Genomic DNA, 22,400 nt, shown 5'->3' on the forward strand with positions numbered 1-22,400 from the left:
GACAGAATCCATGGATGGCAGGCTTTTGAGTGTCCTTGCAAAGTAAGGTGGCTATATTGGTCGCTGATTTGTTTTTGTTTTGTTTTTGAATGTCAGAAATGTATATTTGTGAATGTGGAGATGTTATATTGGTTTCACTGGTAAAATAAATAATTGAAATGGGTATATATTTGTTTTTGTTAAGTTGCCTAATAATTATGCACAGTAATAGTCACCTGCACACACAGATATCCCCTAAAATAGCTAAAACTAAAACAAACAAAACTACTTCCAAAACATTCAGCTTTGATATTAATGAGTTTTTTGGGTTCATTGAGAACATGGTTGTTGTTCAATAATAAAATTATTCCTCAAAAATACAACTTGCCTAATAATTCTGCACTCCCTGTATTCTTAACCACATTAACCTGCTGCACATTCTCTGTCTGCCTAGCCAATCAATAGAAGTCCTTTCTTCTTCTTTGGTGTCCATCTTCACACTATAAGCCTTTTCTTTTTCCTTTGCTACCTCTCTCTCTGCTGTATACCTAGCCCTGTCTGCTTTCTTCATCTCCCTGACTATGACAGTTTTTCTTTGTTGACCTCTTCCTTTAAATACTTTCCTGTTTTTCCTAGCCACACCCTCATTCCCCCATACTGAATACTTCCACAAGAGACATGATACTATGGTATTAGCTCTGATTAGTTATGTGTGCCTATGCCAAGAGGCACACATATTACTATTCGTCGGATTTATTATTCTTATTATTATTATTATTATTATTCTCCATCTTCCGCCTAAATTTCGGCACGTATCACGCCCCGCAGTTTTGAGAAAAGCTTCATATATGTTACCTCATTTTGTGCGGCTGGATCTGGAATGGTGTGCTATGACTTTTGGTGTTTATGACTATTATAGTTTTTTAAATATTAATATTTTAGTGAAAATTTTCCCGCGCTCCTCTGCCAAACAGTTTTGACAATAGGGGTACATATGTTACATCATTTTGTGCGGCTGGAGCTGGGCTAGTATGGTGTGACTTTTGGTGTTTATAACTTTTATAGTTTTTGAAATATTTAGATTTTAGTGCAAATTTAGGCCAATTTCTAGGCTCCTGAGAAAGATTCTGCTTTTGGCACCATAGAAACAGACTTCATTTGTGGTGTGTTGGCTCTCTCTAGTGGTATACCGGGAGTAGTACAGCCTAAAGGGTGCCATGCTTGGTGAAAACTACATATCCCACAATTCATAGCATGCCTCTACCGAGTCAAACAATGGCGGACACCACTTCGTTTTATATGTCTTTTATTCGTGTTTCTAGGTCACAAAATACACTTTTAAGATATTTTCAGGCGAGAATGTAGGTGTGTGTAAACTTCAAATATCTGCTCGTTTTATCAAGACATCCCATATTAGCGACAATTCTCTTAAGTGTTGCTGATAGTCAAGAAGCTAGCTAGCTAGCGCCCCTTCGTGAAAAAACCACCCAGGCTTGGCTGATAGTGAGGTGGCTAAAATTTGTTTAATCGCCCGATCGCTCGGCAAGGGTCTGTGTCTTAGCTGGACTTATTTTTCGTTTATATGGGCCGATGATGCTGGTCGATGTGGAAAAAATAACTGAGTTGTTTGGTGGTGGAGCTACAACAGAGGGCAGCTATCCACCGGTGTGTGACAGAAAGGACATGCCGCCAACGAGACATACGAGGCCGGGCAGGCGATTGCTAACGCGGTGGTCAATCATGGATCAAGGAAAGCGAAGGCAGGAGCGTGAGGTGAACTGAATTTGAGGTAAGAAGTTATGACCTGCACTCTATTTGGGTCAGATATAAACCGAGTTTAGGTGTAGTTTATTTAGCAACAGTTCTCTTACGTGTTGCTGATAGCCGGCTAGCTAGCTAGCGCTGCTAGCTTAGCTAGCTAGCGCCGCTAGTGACCCTTCGTGAAAAACCACCCAGGCTTGGCTGATAGTGAGGTGGCTAAAATTTGTTTAATCGCCCGATCGCTCGGCAAGGGTCTGTGTCTTAGCTGGACTTATTTTTCGTTTATATGGGCCGATGATGCTGGTCGATGTGGAAAAAATAACTGAGTTGTTTGGTGGTGGAGCTACAACAGAGGGCAGCTATCCACCGGTGTGTGACAGAAAGGACATGCCGCCAACGAGACATACGAGGCCGGGCAGGCGATTGCTAACGCGGTGGTCAATCATGGATCAGGGAAAGCGAAGGCAGGAGCGTGAGGTGAACTGAATTTCAGGTAAGAAGTTATGAACTGCACTCTATTTCGGTCAGATATAAACCGAGTTTAGGTGTAGTTTATTTTCGTTGTGCTGACTTTTCAATCACTTACAATAACTTTCGTACTGCGTTCTAGCTAGCACGACGGAGTTTCTATACAGCTGTGTGCGCATGTTGAACTTTATGACAGCCTCCCTGTCATTCTCTCGCCTGTTGAAACTTCAGTCATGAAACTGATCAATGATCGGCGTTTCTCTCTTGTTTGTTTATCGCGCAACACAACAGCAGCACGTTTAAGCTTGATCAGCTGTTGTTAGAATTCATTTGCTTTTAATTTCTGGTATCAGCTGATGTTTGCTGGAGCCACAGCTGTAAAACGGCAGATGTCCTTACTGAATCATCAGAGCTGAACTGGTGATGGAGAAACAGGTTTACTCTTTAGGTGACATGAATAAGTTGAAGGAAGTTATGAACTATTTTTGACAGACAAATACAGGGAGTGCAGAATTATTAGGCAAGTTGTATTTTTGAGGAATAATTTTATTATTGAACAACAACCATGTTCTAAATGAACCCAAAAACTCATTAATATCAAAGCTGAAAGTTTTGGAAGTAGTTTTAGTTTTAGCTATTTTAGGGGATATCTGTGTGTGCAGGTGACTATTACTGTGCATAATTATTAGGCAACTTAACAAAAACAAATATATACCCATTTCAATTATTTATTTTACCAGTGAAACCAATATAACATCTCCACATTCACAAATATACATTTCTGACGTTCAAAAACAAAACCAAAGCAAATCAGCGACCAATATAGCCACCTTTCTTTGCAAGGACACTCAAAAGCCTGCCATCCATGGATTCTGTCAGTGTTTTGATCTGTTCACCATCAACATTGCGTGCAGCAGCAACCACAGCCTCCCAGACACTGTTCAGAGAGGTGTACTGTTTTCCTCCTTGTAAATCTCACATTTGATGATGGACCACAGGTTCTCAATGGGGTTCAGATCAGGTGAACAAGGAGGCCATGTCATTAGTTTTTCTTCTTTTATACCCTTTCTTGCCAGCCATGCTGTGGAGTACTTGGACGCGTGTGATGGAGCATTGTCCTGCATGAAAATCATGTTTTTCTTGAAGGATGCAGACTTCTTCCTGTACCACTGCTTGAAGAAGGTGTCTTCCAGAAACTGGCAGTAGCACTGTGAGTTGAGCTTGACTCCATCCTCAACCCGAAAAAGGCCCCACAAGCTCATCTTTGATGATACCAGCCCAAACCAGTACTCCACCTCCACCTTGCTGGCGTCCGAGTCGGACTGGAGCTCTCTGCCCTTACCAATCCAGCCACGGGCCCATCCATCTGGCCCATCAAGACTCACTCTCATTTCATCAGTCCATAAAACCTTAGAAAAATCAGTCTTGAGATATTTCTTGGCCCAGTCTTGACGTTTCAGCTTGTGTGTCTTGTTCAGTGGTGGTCGTCTTTCAGCCTTTCTTACCTTGGCCATGTCTCTGAGTATTGCACACCTTGTGCTTTTGGGCACTCCAGTGATGTTGCAGCTCTGAAATATGGCCAAACTGGTGGCAAGTGGCATCTTGGCAGCTGCACGCTTGACTTTTCTCAGTTCATGGGCAGTTATTTTGCGCCTTGGTTTTTCCACACGCTTCTTGCGACCCTGTTGACTATTTTGAATGAAACGCTTGATTGTTCGATGATCACGCTTCAGAAGCTTTGCAATTTTAAGACTGCTGCATCCCTCTGCAAGATATCTCACTATTTTTGACTGTTCTGAGCCTGTCAAGTCCTTCTTTTGACCCATTTTGCCAAAGGAAAGGAAGTTGCCTAATAATTATGCACACCTGATATAGGGTGTTGATGTCATTAGACCACACCCTTTCTCATTACAGAGATGCACATCACCTAATATGCTTAATTGGTAGTAGGCTTTCGAGCCTATACAGCTTGGAGTAAGACAACATGTATGAAGAGGATGATGTGGACAAAATACTCATTTGCCTAATAATTCTGCACTCCCTGTAAACAGCAAGCTCCTTTTTTGTGTAGCTGACAGCTGGTAACTGTGCAGGGGCGGATCTAGCAAAGCTTTTGCCAGGGGCCAGGTAGGGCATTAACAGAGAAAGGTGGACATAAAGATATACTTTTCTTTCTTACTCTCATATAAAATATTTAGCTTTTATTAAATAGTTATCTGAATCTTACAACCAAAGTTTGTATAATAATACACAAGATTGGCTGTAGACCATTGTTCATCATTCAGAACACTGTGTAAAAATAACAAAAAACAAAAAGTGAATGCGAAAGTGCATAAATATTTATTTTATGTGTTTGATGTGTGTGTCGGGGCGTGGTCTGCAGTGCCGCTGCAGGGGAGGTGGACCCACGGGTGTAAAGTCTGTGCTCTCTTGGCTGTTCTTTGGGTGTGTGTTGGGCTATGAGTTGAAAAGCTACAGCTGCCTGTGTGGGTACACCAACCATGTGTGAAAAGTGGTCCATAATGTAATGCTTCAAAGCATGTTCATGCAAACATTGTCGGGTCTGCCGTGGTACAATGGGACTTCTGCTCATGAACCTGTGTGCACAGCGTCTGCAAATCGGCGCTGTACGAAGTAACTTCATCTTTACACAAAACTGTAAGCTGTCATCTGTGAAGCGTGAGCGGTGTTTGTTTTTACCATAGTTCATGGTGGAGAATGGCTGCTCTTCTGAGTTTTGCTCTCTGTAGCCGTATGAATGGCAAACTACAGTGATTAGCAGCGGCATAGGCACACATAAAATTTCTTCTGAAATTTTCGCTTTCTAGTTCTGTATACCGTTTACTGCAATATGTCCCTACAAGGTGAGACACTAGTACAAACTTGTACCCACACACAGATCTTATTGAATCAAATTAAAATGAGCAGAGGTTTGGCTGGAGACTCATATCTTGATTTTGATCAATTTGTATGAGTCATATGTGCTGAAAAAAAGACCTCGTTCCTTCACTGGCTTCCTAACAGTGCCAATCGTACTCCACGGACCAAATCCAGAGCCAAAGCAAGAGATTCTTTAGAAAATTGTAACACCTCAGTGTGACCCTTTGTGGGTTTTAATGCAGATCAAACCATCAGAGACGACTCGTGGCTCACACAAATATAAATTTCTGTGACTTTTTGTTTATTTCATCTTCCCAAATTATTGCTTTGATTGTTTATTGTGTTAATTAACATTCTGCTTGCAGTTTCAATTCTAGCACAAACATGTCTGTTTTAATTTGCAAGAGATTTCTTGCAGATTGTATCCACTTGATTTTATGTGCTTTGGGGATAGCAGTGATCCTTTTTAATTGCTGCCTAATCTCAGGTAATTACAGGCTTTACAATTTCCGTATACAGATCTAAAATAAGGGACAGTACAAACTTACTTTCAAACAAAATTTACACCTTTTTATATAATTACATAGCAGCAGAGCTTCACATTTCAGAGCTTTAAATTTTACTCTACTGATTGTTTTTCTTTTTTAATACCTTCACTCTGGGCTGCATACCTTACCTCTGCTAAGGTTTCTCACAGGCCGAAGAAAAGTATATTAAGCATACAGAAAAAAAGATGGTAAAGGTTAGACTTGCAGTGCAACTGTATAACTGTGGCTGCTCTTAAAAGCTATTTGAGCACAATGGCAAATTTACATACACTTGGTACAGTGTTGAAAATTTCATCTGTCAGTAGTTTGCAGATTGCAGTGAACTCAATTTTATTGTTTTACCTTCAGTTTATTGTTTTAGCTAATTTCAGTGCATAATCCTAGCTACAGCAGCCATTGTAGGACACTATAGTTAAACAATATGCTGGGTGTGAAGTGTCCACATGTATTTACTCTGGAAGAGGCTTTGTGACAGGAGTCCTATACAAGTTGATGAGTCGGTGACTCTCACTTGTGATTGATGCCAGTGATACTGAGGTGAGTTGTTGATCCTGAACTTTTCTGTCAGTAAGTGTTGCTGCTTTGTGGTGGTTAGCTAATAATAGTGAAACTTTCTTTGAAGTTGATTTAACAATCTTGGAGTTGGACACTTAGTAAAACTCTTAATGTGAGAATGGAAAAACCTGTTTATCAGAGAGGAAGTGAGCGCTTTACCCTAACATTAGCTGGTTTAATAGTAGCTTTTAACCAGCTGTTGTTGTTGTTTAGCCAGCGCATTATTTACTGTCTGGAGATGGGAGTGTTCCTGTGAAATCTTTTGGGAGCTAATTGCAACAATATAAGAAAGAAGTGAATATGCTCATGCACGTTTTTGTGTGTTAGAGCCCTGACTTCAGTTAAGGAGATGAGCCTTGAGGTGAGGAGGAAAAGGATGAAGTGTAAATGAGGGGGAGCAAGAGCAGGGGTGAATGAGGCAGAAGAGGAAAGAGAAGTGATGAAAAAATTGATGATTACAAAAAATTTACATGTTCAAATTTAGCCTGAAAGAGCAATTAGTGATCTTATATCACAAACTGCATACTACATAAGCGGCCGGTCTATAGCCACATAAATAAAAGAGAACATTAGGTAGAACAGTGATGTCCAACTGAGCCCAAATCAAGATGGCAGGCAAACATGGGAGTTTCCTATTTATTTTTAATGGATTAATTCTAATTTTAATTAGAATTAGTTGGAAGTTTTAGATGCAAACTAGAAAAATCACCATATATTTATGAGTACAAAATTCTTTCCATACCATTAAATAACATAAAAAACTCGCTGTACCTTTAACTATAACTGACATCATGATCACATGTTACATTTTTATACATTTTAAAGTTTATAAATAGATTACACAGTCATTGATCTCTTAGCCTCATCTTCATCTTCTTCCTGTCTGATCATCTTTCTCATTTAGTATATATATCTTTCTAGCTTCACAATTCTTTACCTAGATGTGTTATCTGCTGTGATCAATTATATAGTCATGTGCTACAGTCATAGCATTAGATCAGTGGTTCTCAAACTGTGGTACGCATACCACTGGTGGTACGTGGGAAGTCTCCAAAAGATTTTTTAAGATTAAATAATATACCATATTCTGATTGAGGGATTTCTAAAAAATCAAACGTACAGCTCTACTATCACTTCTGACATAAATGAAGACAGAAAACTAAACAGCAGTAATGTTTGTAGGGTTACTGAAGTTGTGCTAGCTGGTTTGTAATGATGTGCTACGTGGTGGCTAGCTACACAGCTATGGTTAACATAATATAAACACATTAGCACAGTGAAGCTTGAGGATGAAAGCTAACTTTTTTTCACTCGATAAAGTTAACGTGAGGGTTCCTGATTGTTAGGGACAAATGCAACTGCATGTTGGGATGATGTAAATGGACCAAATTTCAGTCAGGAGAACAACTGAGATAATCCATCCACAGTACAAGGTATAATATTAATATAATATTAATAATATTAATATACTGCTGCATGGGCATTTTTAAATGTTTTTAGAGGCTTAATCTGAACATTAAAAATGTTTTAATGTTTTAATGCAGTATAGTTGTTATTAATATCACTTGTCACATCCTGTTTATGACAGTTAAAATAAATAACATTCATATAAGAAATAAAATTGTCTTGTGTAAACTGTATATGGTGTTAAATATAGTTCTATACTACTGTACTTTAATGTCGGTCATAAAGGTGGTACTTTAAGAGCCATATATTTTATGAGGTGGTACTCATTGTGAAAAGTTTGAGAACCACTGCATTAGATAATCCTATTTGGCTTATTTTCTAAAACAGTTCCTGCACATATCTCAAAAATAAAAGCCTTCTTAGCAAATGAAATACTTTTCAGTAGACAGATAAACCACATAATGCAGTAACTAACAGTGCAGGAGAATTACTAGAAAAAAAATCCTCAATACTCATTAAACAGAAGGAATAAGAAAAAGTCAATTATCTTCAGGAGGGTAATAGAAGGTTAATAAAAGTCAATTACTGACCAACAAGTAAAAGATCCCCAATTCGCTCCTGAGAGGAGACACAAATCTCTTTGGGGTTGCATCAGAAAGGGCATTTGGCAAAAATCTGCCAAACCAGACATGCAGAGCTGCTTGCTGTGGTGACCCCTTTTGAATAAAGGAGCAGACAGAAGTAGTTTTTAGTCAAAGGCATTTTCTTGATTTCTTGATTTCTTGTTTTATTCTAACTGACTGCAGTCTGGGGTTCAATAGCTTTTCTTGCTCATAGACACCTCAACATGCTGACTGTAAGATGATTAAAGTATTCAGTCTAATTAGCAAAAAATCTGTACTAAAGATTCAAAATAGAGGCCTTAGGAGAAAAGTGACTCGGAGTTAAACATTTTCAAATGCTGCTTAAATTTTAATGGCAAGGAACTGAAGATTGCCAGTACTTGGCTGTAAGAGGGTTTGTTACACCACCTGAAAATGTCATACATTCTTCTGTTGGGCAAACTGGGTTATCACTGCTCAGCAAGAGGGCAGCAGTGAATGTTAGATCAGTGAGCACACACACGTATACCTTATCTGTAACTCACACAAGTAGGATTTCTGAAGAATACCTTCTTGAATTTGCACCCAGGCAGAGTTCCAATAGGTTGCGGCTTGCTACCTGTGGATTAGTTAATCCCTAAAGTCCCTTTGAATCAAATCACTCAATGCTGCTGCTGGCAGGTTTCTAAGAATCACATAAAAACTCTGATAGCAGCCTCATTGATTTCAGTGTGGGGGCCATATACAGAAGAGGTGCATGTTGAAATACAAGCAGGCCTCATCAGCTGTGAAGGTCAGGTAAAGGTCTGTTCTATCACTCTGTGCTCTGCAGTGTACAGAACAATTCACTACCTATATTACTCACTTGAAGTCCCTTTGAAAGCAGGGTGCAAAGATTGATTGACAGACATATATTTACTACTCTTGCTATGTGAAAGCCTTAGAAGTCCTTCTTAAGTGTTTTGTGTGTGACTGTAGAAAGATTAAGGGTTATAGGTTTATTTAGAAGAATATAAAGAATTCTTTTCCTTTGAAAGCTACGTTGGACAGACGGTAACAAACACCAACAGGATCAATATGCCCCAGAACATAATGAACTGTACCTCTGACCCCTTTCGTTTCTTTCTAGATGAATGAAGGAGCACCTACAGCAACAGACCACCAAGCGAGGCCTTTCTGGACATTTTGTGCCCTAATAAAGGCATTGGTTGGTAGACCGGGGAAGACAATAAGTAACTGATGCTCATGGAAAGCCTCACTCACTTTTAGTCTACTCTGAGCTTATAGGAATCACTGAATCTCTGTTATTAGTGTGCAACAAAGATCACACCAAGGTCTTTGTGTGGACTGGAACTTACTGTAGGTAGCTTATTAATTGAGCCCATGAACCTCAGGAGGCTATAAAAGAAAGCAGTTGCCAGTATTTTCAGTTAATGATGTGATGACGGTCTTTAGCTACAATATATAGTCCTCAGTGTCTGCCGCATCATCAGTTGTATAGTGCAAAAATGGAACAAGAATAAGAGCTTGCACATATTCTTTAATGTAGAGGTCATAATCTCAAGGGGCCACGGGGAGCATTTAAAACTTCATCGAACACTCTCATATTAGTCACTCAACTTCGTGGTGCAATAAACAAATAGCTGAGTAAGGTGGAGCAATTTTTTTCATCTTTTTCTTGATGCCATTATTATTAATAATCTGAACCGTAGCCCAAGTATTGCTCTCATTTCTTTGTCTGTGTGTTGTTTTCATAAGTGTTTAGACAGAAGGGTCATTTCATCCCAAATTAAAATTTGAGGCGTCATTTTAAAATTCTAAAAAACTGCTTGATCTAGGTCCTTCACATTTTTTTAGTTAATAGGTTAATATATGATACCATAGCCAGTGGCGGTCCTAGCCTGTTTGGCGCCCTGGGCGAACACTCACTCTGGTGCCCCCCCCGGGGCAGCATGAGTACGAGCAATTGTTTTTTTGTTTTTTGTTTTTTTTTTGCCGATGCCCGTGATGCCGCCCCCCACCACAATGCCACCCTGGGCAACCGCCCGTGTCGCCCGTATCAAAAACCGCTACTGACCATAGCTCTACAACTGTGGACTCTCAGGAACGTAGCTCAAGTTAATTTCAGAATAACTGATGCATTATATCCCTGAAATATTTGGATTTCTGGATAAACCACAGTTTACTGTTGACCTCGGGTGAAAGATTTCAGAGATATTAAAGCTTGAAAATGGAAAAAAAAAAAAAAACTAAAAATCTACAAAGTTAAAGCAATCATTTCATCACATCCTGTTGGAAGGGTTTAAGCAGTTTTTGCTGATGGAAAATTACAATTACTACCTTTGAAGGTCCTGAAAAACAGATAATAAGAAGTTAGTGATGATAGCTTATTAAAAGGTCATTATTATTTCTCCATCTGTGTAATGCAGATGGAGAAATAATATTGGCATTGCCTTTTAAAGGAATAATGTAATCCCAAGCATGAAAACATTTGGGAATATCATCAAGCCTATTTGTATATTTAGGCGCAAAGACTAAATTTTTAGATTTTGACTTACAAATGGTAAAATGTGATTGAGTCATGTGAATATAGACGTTTGATTTCTATAATCTTCAGTGAGCTCATGTCTAAGATTTGCTTTAGTGTCAAATCATTCCAAATGCTACTGTACGTCATTTCTGAACTAGGTGGATTGTGTTGAGTTACTATAATAATCAGTGTCAGTGGGAGTCATGTGTGCTCCAGCAAATGGTTAACTTAATATGATAATGTGAAGAAGGTAGATAATTTTGTCACCTTTACTTTAGAGGTTTAATACACTCCCTGAAAATCTGTGAAAATGTGTACAGAGATATCAGGTCAGATAGACGTTCAGTCCTATTATAAATGAGAAAATGAATAAATGTTATAACTATAAAGTATTCATGGGACAGTTCCCTGCCAGCTGCACCATGATGGATGTCCTGGCCGTGTTGAAGACATGAGCTTCATAGGGAAGAAATCTATTATATTTCCACAATGTGTACATCTGGTCTCAGCCTCTTATTTCTCTCATCATTCTTCTTCCCCATCTTTCACTCCAACTTTCTTTTTAACATGGACATTTTTCATGACATGATGGTGTTTTTTCCTGCAGTGATCCTATCTTGGCTTTGGCTTGACAAAAAGCAAAGAGGGAAATAATGGAAGAAAAAAAGATGAACACCTGCGGTGTTGGAACATGCTGAAATATGGGCTGTGAGCCTTTGGCCTTCTTGTTGTTTGTTCTGTTTGATTGTCAACTGCTGTAATTAACCATATGCTAGATGTAATTCATGATGGAGAGGCTGAGCCAAGTCATTATTGATTCCTAGGTTAACAAGCACAACCTAATAGGTTTCAGTGATAGGAGGAGTCAATCTTCTCGGGTGCTTGGAGTAGAATTTTTAAGAAGATAGTCTGGCTGTTTTAAGTGAGCATTGTAAGCTAAGCAAACTGTTAGCTAATTAGCTACAAGTATTAGGTAAGTGAAACCACATGTAATAAAAGTATCACCATATATAGCTCGCCAAGTTTCTCTGAGCACTGCTTGGTATCCCAAAGAGTTCTCCGTAGAGAGTTCCTAGAGTTCCTACTGTTTCCAAACATAAAATTCGACGTAGAGCGCTCATCAGGACCCTGTCCTGTGACACATGGTTTAAATGTTACCAGCTCATTAACTTTAAACCTGTTAGTTAGAAATGTTAGTTAAGAATACAAAAAGTATTGTCTGGCTGACTGGATCTGGTAATATTATATGGTGGGCTAAGAGCCCATGAGCTTGTTTACTTTCCAAAATATCTATGCACAATATCAGCACTGAGAAGTCTCAGCTGAAAAGATTAGTTTTTTCACATATTGCTAGCATAGACAGAAACTCAAAAAACAGCATTAAACCAGATAATAAGAAATTACTTTTGGCTGCTCCCTTATTCACGTTGTTTTATGGCAGGTACCCTTAATGACACAACCCCAAAATGACTTGTGTGTCCTCCCAGGTCAACCAGTGGATAAACTAGTACACTGTGGAACCACAAACAGCATTAAACCAGGTAATTCACTTTAATCACAGACTCAATTACCACATATTTCTGACATTTAGAAGAAAATTAGAAATAATCCGTCGATCAGATGTAGTCAATGCCAAGCTAATGTTCACAAGGTGCTACAACATGCTTTAAAAAAAAAAGAAATCTGTTTTTGCTTGGATTTTGTGTGTGCGTGTGTATATGTAGCTGTGTGTGGTTGTGGGTGTGTGTGGCACCATAGGGGCTGAGCATGGTTGAAAGGCTGGCGTGGATCTCCCGCACTTCAGCCTAGAGGAGTGAAGCTGGCCAGTTGATACAGTCATTTTCTCCATGAGCGGCCTTGGCTGTTGTAGAGGGGCAAAAATGGTAGTCATGGCAGTGTACCGCAGCGATGATTAATCTGGCAAAGGCAGAAACAACAGTCACTGGCACGTGTTTTGCCATTCTGCCACTAGAGTTTGGGCAACTACTTTGAAACTCTGACAGAGGACTGGCTGAACTTAATACTAGAGTTAAAGGGGAAATAATTCTAGGAGACACAGACTGCCACTTGTACCTAGGTGGCACTGAGGAAGATTTCATCATTCTTTAGAGTCAAGTTTCATTTGAGAGGCTCAGTTTTACCTGTTTGGATACAGTCATGAATCGCAATGAAAGGCCACTTTAGCATAACATTGCCTCTAGGCTTGAGGGACACTGTGGTCAAATGTTGTACAAAACAGAGCCATTCCCTGTAGACTTAAGTATTTTTGCTTAATGTAACTCTAATCATCCTGCAATTACACAACAAATCTAAATTTCCATTATTATGCAAAGTCATTTCAGGTAATATCACTAACTGTGGGAGATCAATTTAGACTGTTAGATCTCATCATCCTGAGAGAAGACTAATGGGAAGAAACCCATAAGTTTAATCATATTGTAAAATATAACTACAAACTAATGTGATACTAACCAGATTCATTTTTTCATGACTGAAGAGATGGTTACACTAATGAACATGCTTTATTTTCATGTTGAATTGAACTGATTGCTTCCTAAGCTTGATACAGCAAGTTGAGATGGACAAACTACTGAAAAGTTGACAATTGAAAGTTTTGCAGAGTCTTTCCGAAATGCAAACTGTGAGATCAAGTAACTCTCTTTACAACATATTGAACTTCTTTACTTTTAAAAACACCTTGTATGGTTGGATTATTGTCTATCTTAAGCTTCTTTGCTTAGGGGCAGATAACATATCCCTGTTTAATTTAATATGCATCTTGCTGCTTCTGTCACATTATCAAAAAAATACTGGTGACCCAGAAGCCTTGGAAGCCAAGTTTCACACTGCATCCACTGTGTTTGCAGATCATCTTTTATAACCTGTGTTCTTGCCTAATAACGTTGACCACCACTGACCAGTTCACTATAGCTTAAAGAGACTCTGTGCTGAACTGTCATGCTCTCTCTCCTCCATCTTATGAATTTAAGAAGAATCCTTAAATTCTTTTAACAAAATTTGCAATACTATCCTCGATTGTGTTGCTCTTTTGAGATCATACTGTCCTAAATTGAAATATCAGCCTTAGTTAATGTACAATTGTATCATACAATTGTATGATACAATTGTACGTCCTCTCATCAAGAAAAGAAATCCTGACAAATCTTGAAATTTTACATCAATCTCTATCATTCCCTTTCTATGTGCAGTACTAGAGAAAGTGGTTTAACAGCAGCTGCAGTTTTTGTTGCACAACAACGATATTGGTGAGGTTTTTTAGTCTGGCTCTAAATTCCATCCATCATTAGAGAATCCGGTCTTTTAAGAGTTTTTAATGACCTCTTCTTTATGTATCAGTATTTTCTTATTTAACAAACAGGTCTTTTCTGTCAGCGTTCCTCTAACACTGGACCCTTAATCTAATCACATTGCAATGGGTGCATCAGAGAGCAACTTGGGGTTCAGTATTTTGCCCAAGGATACTTTGGCTTGCAGACTGGAGCAGTCAGAGATTGAACCACCAGCATGGCGAATGGTTCCTGAACCACAGCAGGTAGAGCAAATGCTAAACTGTAATGATAAATTGAGTAGTAACCTGCTGCCTTTCTGTGTTAAAGGTAGCAATTTACATGTGAATCAAACCAGGAGCAAGTCACCATTAAATGCATCCAGATTTTGAATTTTGTTCTTCACAACAGTCTAATTTCTCCTTCAGTGTTGCCATGGTTATGTGATACTGGGTTCTCCTATCAAACCAGATGGTTCAGCATGATAATTCCTCACATCTCAATTAACAAATTTCTGCACACCATGAAGAAATGGCCCCAGTATAAGGTTCAATTACATCCTCAAAATACTTGCTTAATTACTTAGTTGAAATTCAATCACTTTTTCAAATCAAATTCGTCTTGAAGCGCAATACCAACGCCATCAGTAATATTAGAGGATTGTGTGCAGCTCTCCAGCTTGCAGTAACTTCAGACACACAGCAGATTGTGTGTGTATTTGCACCAAGTTTAGCTTTAGCTTGATTTTCTGCACATGTAGTTTCATGACAACACCTAAATACTTTCAAAATTAAGATTTTCTTTGGAAATCCTTCCATAGTATTAGCTGTACATTTCTTTTTTGTACATGAATGAGATAAAATGATAAACTTCAAATCATCTGGCCCGATCATCAATCACCCGGCCTTTCTGTCCTGGTCGTTGTGTCCTTGGGCAAGACACTTTACCCTACCGCCTACTGGTGTTGGCCAGAGGGGCCGATGGCGCGATATGGCAGCCTCGCTTCTGTCAGTCTGCCCCAGGGCAGCTGTGGCTACAACCGTAGCTTGCCTCCACCAGTGTATGAATGTGAGCGTGAATGAATAATGGCATTGTAAAGCGCTTTGGGTGCCTTGAAAAGCGCTATATAAATCCAATCCATTATTATCTCCCTCCATTAAATACACCACAAGCTGAGGGAAGCTAATCTTGCTGTGTCTAGAGTGGAGAAAAGCACCAATTATGACTTTAAAAGTTTATTAATCACCATGCTATATTTTTTAAATTTGCTAATTCACATAGAAAAAAGCACAAAATATCACTGCTGAAAAGTAATGGTTGTGCTTAAGTGCTGTTTTGAGACAAATTAAAGAAGGAACTGAAAGGAAAAAGTGTGGTAGGAAAAGGTGCAGAAACAACAGGGATGACTGTAGCCCTGAGAGGATTCTCAATGAAAGCTGATTCAAGCTTCACAAGGAGTGTTCTGAGGCTGGTGTCCGTGCACGAAGACCCATCATGCACAGACATCTTCAGAAAAAGAGCTACAACTGTCACATTCCTACTGTTAAATCACTCCTGTAGTCCAAAGTCAACACAGTTCCTACCAGAAGGTTTTAAAGCGCTGCGTGCTTCCATCTGCTAATAAGATTTGTGGAGATGCTGATTTTCTTTTCCAGGACTTTGCATCTGTCGACAGTGCCACTACTTGAGTAAACTACAAAATAAATAAATACAAACATAAATATAAATAAATACATATGAATACAAATGAATGAATGAATAAATAAATACAAATTCCCTATTTTCTAATGAGAGAATGAAAAATAGAATAATAATTTAATTATTCCATATTTGGGATATTCTTTTGTTAAAGCAGTGGAAATATTGATGTTGACTTTTTATTATTAGCATAGTTTTTTAGATGCACTAGTGTGTAACTGCAGTACTAAATGTCATGAATGATTTTATGAAAATGTACAGGAACATAGATTTGTAGTTTAAAGCACTTGTCAGGAAAGGGATAAACCTCCATTCACGTCTTTCACCTATCCCTGCTAGTGAAGAAAGCTAGTCTTACAACAGTTTTCTGAAAGGTAGTCTTTTCTACTGAATACTCTTCTATGTGTAAGGTCAATTGCTTTCCTTGAGAGTCAAAAAGTTCTCAAAAATATATATTTTTTCACAATTACAGGGTGTGAGAAAAATTTGTGTGCCCCAGTCCCATCTGTCCTTTCAAAGATAACATGTTGTTCCCCGCGAGGAAGAGACTGAGGAGCTCTTCACTGACATGTAAGGCAAGTTCAGGCTTGACTTAAACATTGTCTAGTATTTTTTTCATGTGTCTATTCTATTTTGCTATTATTTATGGTTATGGAAGTTTCTCTTATCTCTTCTCCTCGCTCACTTTCACTGTCTGTATTTTATGTGTGCACATTCTAAAGATACAGAGCTGAGAAGTAAAGAAATGTGTTTGGTGCAAAGATGACCTCGTCTGAGCTGACTACTCCTTACATTACTGTACTGTAAGTGCTGGGTATGCATAGGACAGTTTGTCATACTATCACAGTGACTAACACAGTGAAACAGACTCACACACATCCACACCTAGAACCAGATTAGAAACACTAATTTATCTCACATGTATTTCTGGCATATCTTTGGACTGCCAGTTGAAAACTAAAAGTTCTACAAATAATTACAGTCACGCCTAATGGTTATGGGTAATTTGGTGTTATTAGAAGTTTTTGCTGACTTGTAGTCCAACCATTTCTCTTGCTCGCTCTTTGTTTCTTTTTTACCCTCTGCCATGGGTGACTGCTCACCGAGTGGATTACCTCCTGTACTTGTTACAGTTCATTAAGTTGTTTTTTTTTTATTACTGAACTGAAGCCATTGAGAACACCATGTTCTCTTTTCTCACTTCTCTTTAAATTTCACATTAAATAAAACTGCTTCTTATGTCACTGCGATGTTCTCATTACTCATGGTGATGACAGCATTTTTATATGCAGATATAAATTAATTAATCTATTAATGGCTAATGATTGCAGCTGAGATGAGGCTCGTGCACAGAGATTGGAAGTTGTAAAAGGATGTCATGCAGACACAGTGCTTTATAAATGTGAAGAAAAGAGAGGGCATGTACATTTCTGCCTTTGCACACACAATTTTGAATCGGCTGCAGATCTAAATCGAGTTTCATGCATCTGCTGTCTATAATAAATGTCAGAGCAATCCTTCTAGTAATTGTTGAAATATTTCAGTATAATATAATAACTGAAAGGACCAAAAATATTGCCACACCAAACAATTACTTGATGTGAATGTCATGACCACGTATTTAAACTTGTAAACCTGTTGTTAAAACATATAATTTAAAATTTGGTATGGCATCAGCAAATATTTAAAGGAACTAAATTTTTTTTCACAGTGTAGTCCAGTATTTGGTAACGTGTTTTTTGCCACAGGAAAAGGAGATGCAAACCTAAATGCATGTAACAAATGTTTGGAAACCAAATTCTCAGGAGAGAATTGGAAATCAGCCTGTGCTCACATTCAGATGGTTTCATACAGTTTTATTTTCTAAAGCAAACATATGTAACTCGTGTCAAGTTAAATTGTTATACCAAAAGCAGGTGTTAAAGAAATACTGTTCTGGTTATTTAGCAGAGCTGGATAGTTGAATGGGAGGAGGTCTGAGTGTAATGTGAGAAGATTATTTCTGTAGAAAATACACCATCTATGATAAACTGTCCAGGGTGTATTCTACCTTTTGTCCACTAGTCCTATACCTGTTTCAATTTGGTTTGTATGTAGAAATTTACCACTGGTGTTAGGAATGAACTAACACCAGTGCACCTCCTTTTCCTCCTTTTCAATTCAGTGGATAACAGAAGTGACATCACTCTAGTGCCAGATGGTCTGAATCAGGTGTTAGAGAAAGTGTTCAGCTGCATGTCCATGCTGACGGTCATGTGTCAATTCAAACAAGATGGCATGATGGCATGAAGACTTATTATTAAAGAGATCACAAATTTATGCACCGACCAGTGTTGGTCAAGTTACTTGAAAAAAGTAATCAGTTACTAATTACTGATTACTTCCCCGAAAAAGTAATCCCGTTACTTTACTGATTACTTATTTTCAAAAGTAATTAATTACTTAGTTACTTAGTTACTTTTTAAAAAGACGATTTACAACCTGAATAGGTGATAAAGCGATAGATCTTTCAGCCCAATTCTACTTTTTCTGCATAATCCATCATACAAAATGTAATCAAATGGAAACGTCTCTTTTTAAAACTTTAAACTTTAAATCTTTTAACATTATGCATCAAGCAAAAACTTAATTATATGCAACATTCTCTGACTGGAAGAAATTTGTTTAACATTTAAACCTATTTTCTGCACATTCCTGCACATAAAATAAAATATGTTTTTGTGTTTACACTCACTCTTTCAAATAGATGCAAGTAAAACACAGCAGAAAATAAATAAAATCAAAGACTAGCGGTCCTGTTGCTCTATTTTCACCTGTAAAGCAGGACTGGGTTAGGCGGAGGTTTACCCTGGTGCAGGTGTGCCGCAGCGGTCAGTGGAAGAATCCATGAGTTTCTCTGTGAGTTTCACATTACAGTCGAAGCGCTTTTCGCTGCTTGCTTGGAAGTTTAGGGTTTTTTTTCGCTGTAAAAGAAGTTTTCTTCCCACGCACAATGGACACTAATGTTTTTGTCACTCTTTATGGAATCAAACTCAAAATAAGGTCAGTACTTCCACGCTTTGAACGCTGCATGCTGTACTCTCTCCCGCACTTGATATATTATGATCTGCAGACAGCTGTTGTCACGAATGTCGCTTTTCGCCACGTCACTGTCATGAGACATTCTTGCAAAAATCACGGTTTTAGTAACGCAGTAACGCAGCGTTCCTACGTGAAAGTAACGGTAATCTAATTACCGTTTTTGCAATAGTAATCCCTTACATTACTCGTTACTTGAAAAAAGTAATCAGATTACAGTAACGCGTTACTGCCCATCTCTGGCACCGACACAATTCAATTCAATTCAATTTTATTTATATAGCGCCAAATCACAACAACAGTTGCCTCAAGGCGCTTCATATTGTAAGGTAGACCCTACAATAATACAAACAGAGAGAAAAACCCAACAATCAAATGACCCCCTATTAGCAAGCACTTTGGTGACAGTGGGAAAGAAAAACTCCCTTTTAACAGGAAGAAACCTCCCGCAGAACCAGGCTCAGGGAGGGTGGCAATCTGCTGCAACCGGTTGGGGTGAGAGAAGGAAGACAGGATGAAAGACATGCTGTGGACGAGAGACAGAGATTAATAGTCCCTGTCAGTACTCCTGCTGCAGCATTTTGAATTAACTGAAGGCTTTTCAGGGAGTTTTTAGGACTTCCTGATAATAATGAATTAATAATGATAATAATGAAGTACAGTAATGGCACAACTGACTGCGTGCTTAGTAAATACCTCAGGCATCAGAAACCCAAAAAGGAAGAAGAGCAATAGGAGGAACCATCATTAGAAGTAGAAGTAGCCTAGAAGTAATAAATGCATGAACTATTTTTCAGCATCACTCTGAGACAGGATATTTCTAATTTTAGAGATGTTGCACAAATGGAAGAAAACAGTCTTACATATTTGTTTAATATGTGCATTGAAGGACATGTCCTGGTCAAAAATGACTCCAAGGTTCCTCACAGTGTTACTGGAGGCAAAGGTAATGCCATCCAGAGTAAGAATCTGGTTAGATACCATATTTCTAAGATTTTCAGGGCCGAGTACAATAACCTCAGTTTGATCTGAATTAAGAAGCAGAAAGTTAGCGGCCATCCAGGTCTTTATGTCTTTAAGACATTCCTGCAGTTTAACTAATTGATCTGTGATACCTGGCTTTATGGATAGATAGAGCTGCGTGTCATCTGCATAGCAGTGAAAATTTATGCTATGTCTTCTAATGATACTGCCTAAGGGAAGCATGTATAATGTAAACAGAATTGGTCCTAGCACTGAACCCTGTGGAACACCATAATTGACCTCAGCATGTGAAGAGGACTCTCCATTTACATGAACAAATTGGAGTCTATTAGATAGATATGATACAAACCACTGCAGCGCAGTACCTGTAATACCTACAGCATGTTCTAATCGCTCTAATAGGATATTATGGTCAACAGTATCGAACGCAGCACTGAGGTCTCGCAGGACAAGCACAGAGATGAGTCCACTGTCAGAGGCCATAAGAAGATCATTTGTAACCTTCACTAAAGCTGTTTCTGTGCTGTGATGGGCTCTGAAACTTGACTGAAACTCTTCAAATAAGTCATTCCTCTGCAGATGATCTGTTAGCTGTTTGACAACTACTCTTTCAAAGATTTTTGATATGAAAGGAAGGTTGGAGATTGGCCTATAATTAGCTAAGACAGCTGGGTCTAGAGATGGCTTTTTAAGTAAAGGTTTAACTACAGCCAGGTTGAAGGCCTGTGGTACATAGCCGATTATTAGAGATAGGTTGATCATATTTAAGATTGAAGCATTAATTAATGGCAGGACTTCTTTGGGCAGTTTTGTAGGAATGAGGTCTAAAAGACACGTTGATGGTTTGGAGGAATTAATTATTGAAGTTAACTCAGAAAGATCAATTGGAGAAAAAGAGACTAAATGAATATCAATGGTACTGAAAGTATCTGTAGAAAAAGTTGCATATGTGAGATGATTTTGAGTAATTTTTTCTTTAATGGTTACATTTTTATTTGTAAAGAAATTCATGAAGTCATTACTAGTTAACGTTAAGGGGATGGTTGGCGCAACAGTGCTCTGACTTTCTGTCAGCCTGGCTACAGTGCTGAAGAGAAACCTAGGGTTGTTCTTATGTTCTTCAATCAGTGATGAGTAGTAAGATGTTCTGGCTTTACTGAGGGCTTTCTTATAAAGCAGCAAACTATTTCTCCAGGCTAAATGATGATCCTCTAAATTTGTGACACGCCATTTCCTCATTGAAGATGATAACAGTGAGTGGATGAGAATCTTAAACTTAGTTACAGCACTTAATCTACTGTGATTAAGTCTACCCCCCACTGCTGTGTAATCAATTATTGTAAATTTAAATGTTATCACAAATCTGTGTCTCTTTTTTTAAAATGTAGTTTTTAAATACAAATCACTCACATTTTTTTTTTTTATGAGTGGTAAACATAAATCAGTGTCTCGTGCATGCTTTGCAAAGATCATCCCTGATCTGATAACCCAGTTTAGGGGAGGACAAGACGGGGGCCCAGTAACATTTCAGTGAAGGACCAGTGTCACCCCAGATCATCCATTTGAACTGGATTTAAACATTCCAGTAGCAACAAGTTCAATATTCAGGCCACAAAATACTTCACGCTTAAGCCACATAGACACTGGAAGTAATTTGCAGCAACGTAAACATTCAGGCAAGCAACTGAAAAGGCTACCAATGAGAGTGAAGAATACCATTGGTTGGCATATATCCTGCTAGTAAATCCATTAGAGGGTTACAAAAAGTAGGTTACTGGAAGTTGCAACACCCCAAGTGACCAGCTGGCAACTTCAAAGTGATGCATGACGAGCAAATTGCTCCCAGTGTGTACACAGCCTAACGCACCTGATACACTCAGAATAAGAACCCTGTCCACAAAAAAATGTCCTGAAGTCAGGTGGTCTGGAAATGTTTCGCTGCATCAAACTACTCATTGTTTTCTGTCTGGTTTTATTCAGCTCACCAGGGTCACCCATATTATTCTCCAAAAATACTGACATCTACCAGTGCTACCCCTCCTTGCTGGGATTTTTTCTGGAGTTATCATATTCACAAGGTTTTCAGAATACTTGACATGATTTAAACTCATTCAAGATTTTTAGGAGATGCACGTAATCTCTCAATGAGAAAATCCTACATTACCTCATTTTCAAGTTATAGTGTTCACAAAGTTGGACATCCACGCTGTCACTTAGCTATCCAGGAGATTAATGACAATACCCCATCAGCCTTTTGACTGAGGGGTATAAACCTTACAGTCCCCATGATTCCCCATGAACAGCTAGAGTACTTAAACATCATCATTTCCTCTGAGATTACAGGCCTTCGTCCTGGATAAGACGAATAACACTAGTAAATTTGTAACACCTCCCTTTGCTTCACTTGCTTGAAGTGTTAATTTTGCAATAATTTTCATCATGGTTTTCATCAATGACCTTATTTTTCTTATAAAAAACAAGACAACTAAATAAAAACTAAAAGACAATAAAAACAAAGACAAAAACTGTTTTTGTCAGTGAAAAAAATGAAAACATCCTGGATAATTGTGATCCAGTCAGAACTAATTAAACTGTATAGAAAGGTGGGAAAAACATTACAAAC

At 38.4% G+C, this 22,400-nt stretch overlaps 1 long non-coding RNA gene across 2 annotated transcripts; it reads left to right on the top strand.

Annotated features, from left to right (window-relative positions):
• Window positions 1-2,195: 2,195 nt before the first annotated feature.
• Window positions 2,196-16,747, top strand: LOC120434131. Of its 2 annotated transcripts, none has more exons than XR_005608960.1 (3): window positions 2,196-2,233; window positions 16,188-16,285; window positions 16,438-16,747. It is a non-coding gene; the product is annotated as an uncharacterized LOC120434131 (long non-coding RNA). The 2 variants fall into 2 exon arrangements; XR_005608961.1 differs by lacking the exon at window positions 2,196-2,233 and adding an exon at window positions 14,239-14,283.
• The last annotated feature ends 5,653 nt before the right edge of the window (window positions 16,748-22,400 follow it).

This window comes from Oreochromis aureus, linkage group 18 (genome assembly GCF_013358895.1).
Source record: "Oreochromis aureus strain Israel breed Guangdong linkage group 18, ZZ_aureus, whole genome shotgun sequence".
Taxonomy (NCBI): Eukaryota; Metazoa; Chordata; class Actinopteri; order Cichliformes; family Cichlidae; genus Oreochromis; species Oreochromis aureus.